General features: G+C 35.2%; 1 long non-coding RNA gene across 1 annotated transcript in view; it reads left to right on the forward strand.

Moving 5' to 3' along the window:
• Positions 1 to 5221, forward strand: part of LOC131277441 (uncharacterized) — an 87732-nt gene that overhangs the window by 47081 nt on the left and 35430 nt on the right. The gene's annotated exons all lie outside the window — the stretch shown is intronic.

The raw sequence follows: 5221 nt of genomic DNA on the forward strand, positions 1-5221 counted from the left end.
CAGGACATTGGAGTTGTCTTGCATGACATTGCAATGATAGATACAGGCCATTGGATATTCTGTCATAATCTACAAAATTGTGCAGGACAGAATGTAGACTATATTGTAAAATGTAGTCCATGGTTAATAGCTGTGCTTCAACATGGGTTTGTCAATTTTAACAAATGTAACACAGTAATGAAGGATGTTGATAATGTGTGAAAGTGTCAGAGGGATAGGGAGTGGGGCATATGAGAATCCCTTGGATGTACCACTTTTGTATTCTAAAGCTTCTTTAAGTGTGTGTGTATATACACAATTTTTTTAAAAATGGAAAAACAAAAAATACCCATGGAGGCACTCTCACCATTCCTGCTATCCCCATACTAGTTCAAGATGTGTGGCAAGCAAAGGCAATTTGAGAATAACTGTGGGAGAAAAGGAAGAGGGAAGATGATAAACAGTCATTAGGATGTTATAAAGCTTCTGCTTAAAGAATAACCCCAAGCAGAGTGAAATAATGAAATATGTATCTGGAATTTCGGATCATGGATTATTGGGAAAGTATTTCACACTATGTACAAATTTTAAGGGCTGGTTAGTTACAAAGGAGCAGAATGTCAACAGCAAAAATAGTGGATTTGGGGAGTCCTGGAGTCAGGCCATCCACAAAAGCAAAAAAGAAAATGACAAAAATAGCAGAATAAAATTGTTATGAACTGTGGAATCTAACCAAAATCGTACAGCAAGAAGGGGAACTTTGAATCAGATGAAGGAAAGAAAAAAATAAAAATAAGACAGGTGAAACTTGTCAGAGGTTTGGGTTATTTTCCTTTACCCTGGTCCCATTCTGCTCACCGCCTTGGTATGGCTTTGAAGACAACAGCCTGCATTTCTGTTACAGTAATCTATACGAGAGGGAGCAGAAAGGACCTTATTCACAGAGGCTTCTGGTTGACTGTTTTACTTGGATGGCAAATCCATGGAGGTCCTTCTCCAAGGACCTGCGTATATTTCAGGCAGTTACCCGGGAGGTATTCACCCAAAACATTTAAGACAAATAGACTGGTTGATGTCACATGGCTCACAGGAATACATTGGTGCAGGAAAACACTGAGACAAATGTTTTGGAGGAAGGCTGAGGAATGAGGTGCTTTGGTTAATAAGATCTTTGAAAAGCTGCAATATATTCCTGGTTATGTACAAACTATGTATATAGAAGGGACTGGGTGCATGTATAAAAAGGACCTGAGAACAACCTAAGCACTCATTTCTGGTTTACTATTAAGATTTGTACAAACAGGACATGTGGAGTTGTGGAGTCATAAACTGAGTGTTGAAGCCATGTTGCAGTGTAAACATACAACATATCTGCAAGGACTTTTAAATTTATTGTTGGTTTTAGGCATATGTGGAAATTTCTGTCCATTCACAGTCTGGCCAGTAAGCTACCGGGACAAGAGATTTTAGTGACTATCCATGACAAATTGTACTGACTTCACACAATTAGTGCCAAGAAGTGACCAAACAAAGAAAAACAACAAGCAGTCACAACAAACCCTGGATTCAGGAAAATCTAATTTCCAGACTGGCCACCTTAAAATATTCAAAAGATCCAGTTTTATGGGCATGGAGTGTACCAAGAACGAATGTCCCACACACAAGAGAAAAGACAATTAATAGAAAATATCCTTCAGTTGAAAATATCCTTCGGTTATAAAACAAAGTTATAAATGACAGATTTTTAATACGCTCAATGATGAAAGGAGAATATGAGGATGATGTCTCAGTAAACAGAATATCAGTAAAGAGGTAAAAGTGTAAAATCAACTGAAATAGAAATTCTGGGGCTGAAAAGTACAATCACCGATATGAGAACTTCTCTAGAGGTTGACAACATTTGTCTCCCTGACTGAAGACCTGAACCACTCTTTGAGCAGCCTGGTATATACACCTTCCCCAATCCTTCTTCAACTAAATTGTGTCCATTCTGTAAGATGTGTCAATGAGACTTTCTCTTTTTCATGTGAATTTTACTGGTCACTATGTTGAGTAAATTGTCATACCCTTGTTCATGCTTAACTCAATGTAGATCCTATGATTTAGGGTATATAGAGGAGGGGACATGGTGAATTATCTATTCTTCCAGAGAGCACTCTTTCCTTCTGAGAACCCAAGACTGCACCCAGCCTAAATGAAAATTCCCCAAAGGAAAGACACAGTAGTGTTCTCAGAGATATTCTCCATCTTTGCCTCTGAGTTCCCATAGAATTTCAAGAAAATGATGGCAGTCCATTAAGAGGGAGAATTAGAACCCCTTTTTCTGTGAACCCCAATATTCTTCAGAGTATCCCAGAAATTCCTACATATCTAAAGCAGCCAGATCATAACAAAGCCCTCCTCCTGTTCTATAAATTAATCAATCCCAATCTCACCATAAAGTTGTTTGTTTTGCATAGTCTAGCCACTTGCTGATGTCATGTAAATTGGAGCATCTGTTTTTCCATTTCTGTAAAAAAAAAAAAAAAAAAAAAGTCGGTTGGGATGTTTATAACTATAATACCGAACCTGTAGTTCCCTGTGGGTAGTATTGGTATTAGAACGATATTTAGTCTTACCATCCATGAACAATGGATGTCTTGCCATTTGTTTAAGTCTTCTTCAGTTTCGTTCAGGTATGACTGCTCCTGTTCAAGTGCTTTATGCTTTCAATAAATTCATTCCTAGATATTTTATTCGTTAGAGGGTAATGGAATGGATTTTTTAAAAAATTCGTTCTCGGACTTTTTTTTTTTTACCATACTATATAAGCAGAACTGACATTTGTATGTATATCTCATACAATGCAAGTTTACTTAATGTCTGTATTTGTTCCAGTAGTATTTTTGTGGGTTCTTGGGAATATCTACTTAAAGATTATGTCATCCGTGTATCAGGATAGCTTCCTTCTTCTGTTCCGTTTTTCTTGCCCAATTCCTCTGGCTAGAACTTCCAGTACACTGCTGCATAGCAGTGATGAAAGTGAGCAAATTTATCTTGTCATGGCAAAACGTTCAGTATTTCACAATTGAATATAATGTTCGCAGTGGATTATATAGACGCAGCTGTGAAGAGAATGGAATGACTTCCACAAATGACCCTCCACTCAGTGAGCAGCAGAAAGTCCCCAGTTTATAGGAAGGCTGTGAGTGCACTTCAGAAATCCTGGAATGTGAGTTAATTGTAGGAGACCTACATTTTTATGGTTTTGAAGAACGTAATTCTTAATAATGTACAAGTGTCCCACTTTCATAATAAGATCATGGTAGACTATGTCTGAAATGTCTTTTATGTATTCTTAAATTTTAAAATTCAGTAAACCATATTAAGTGAATTTTTCCTTTCTAGAAGTTATTTATAAAACATTACTTTTAATGGAGGAGAGACAAGTGTTAAGGACATCCTTGGAGACCATGGGAAATAGAACTATTACATTGGGGGATGCTGATGTATGTGTCTGATGATAAGTATAGGGCCATATGGTGGTAATATTGCAGACCTGATATGAATGACAGTGAACCTATGTCATTGTGACTCTAAAGCAACAGCATTTTTTAAAAAATTCACTGACTATGAACTGCCATTGCCAACACCAAATATGTATGAATATTGATTTAAAACTGGGGAGGAAATTAATAATTCTGAATTCAAATGACTCAAATACAAAGTATAAAAACAAAGAAATTTCCATGTAAAATAAATATAAGCAACTAAAATCTATATGATTATAGAAATAAAACACAGGTACATAGGCAAATATAATTCAGAAAGGAAATACAACAGAAGATATCTAATATAAAATCCCTTACAGATAAATAATTTTCAACCTATATGGACATTTATAGAAAACGACTAGATTTTGGCAATGTGGTAATAGATGTTTCACTTCAAGTAAAGAGTATATATGAAAAGGAATATTCACTAGTCAGATGAAGAAAGAAAATGATAGGTGCAATAGAGGTGATGAGAGTAAAGTCCCATGTTTAAGAGAGGTAGAATTGAAGCATCTGGAAATACCAGGAAGAAAGATTTTGTACTTTAAAAAATTTCATAAAAAATCTAGGAAGACACACTTATCTCTGTTCCTGGGAAAGCTAATTTGAATTGCACTTCTATAATTCTTTCTAATTACATGAATACGAAGAAAAAAAATCACATTATTTTTATGTAACAAAGTAATTTAGTAGGGAGAAACGGAATACAGAGTAACCACAATAAATGCATGAAAGACCGTCTTCATTATGTATATTATGTCCTGAAAAACGCTCTCACAGAAGTAGATAAAAGGTATTTAGAAAATGAGACAATACATGATAAGATGTCATAAATTAAAAATAGAAAATCAAAAAACAATTGGGATGACATCAGAAAATAAGAAAAATATCAGTTCAAAATTGAAATGTAATGCATAATAAATAGAATGACCAGAAATGGTTAAGTAGAAAGCAAAAGGAAAAGCAGATAGTGTTGAAAAGAAATTTTGTGGAGAATGTAAAAGATTTGGAGGAAAAAAGGAAAAGAATGAAGAATGGCATAGTTGGTCTAATATCTGAACACTGCAGTGTCTGAACCAGAAATCCAAAGCAAAGACTTGAAAGAAATGCTAAAAATTACAATTTGTTTTTTTCTCTGGAAGGAAATTCATTGAAGCTGCGTGTCAGAAGTGCATGCTGTGCACTGACTCGGAAGGACTAAAAGCAAGGGATATTCTAGGAAAATTAACCAGGTTAACAAAAATGTGAAAACATTTACACTCATATTATGTGAAGGAATTAGAATCTCATCAGTGTTTTGGAGAACAAGATTTTGTGCCAGATACAAATGGGGTAACGTTTGTGGAATGAAATGTGAATCATGGTTTTATACACAGCAACACTGAAATGTAAGTGAAAAAGGCCCTGAAATTCAAGTTATCCTGCTAGACCAAGATGAGTATTTTTGGCATGACCCATTCCAGGTGACTGAACATAGTTCAGTAAATGAAATTTCAAAAACCCATTGACAGGAGGACTTATGATAAGCTGTCAGTTTCCAGTTATTTTTTCAACTAACACTTAATGAAGATTCCATGAGTGAGTGTATCACCTTGGTGGGAGCCAATACAGAGACCAGATATTATAATTCATATAAGCTCTAATATTGTTTAGGGTACTTATCAGTATATTTCTTTACTTATTACATAAAGAATAAGAAATGTTAGTAG

This window comes from Dasypus novemcinctus (assembly GCF_030445035.2).
Source record: "Dasypus novemcinctus isolate mDasNov1 chromosome 21 unlocalized genomic scaffold, mDasNov1.1.hap2 SUPER_21_unloc_1, whole genome shotgun sequence".
Taxonomy (NCBI): Eukaryota; Metazoa; Chordata; class Mammalia; order Cingulata; family Dasypodidae; genus Dasypus; species Dasypus novemcinctus.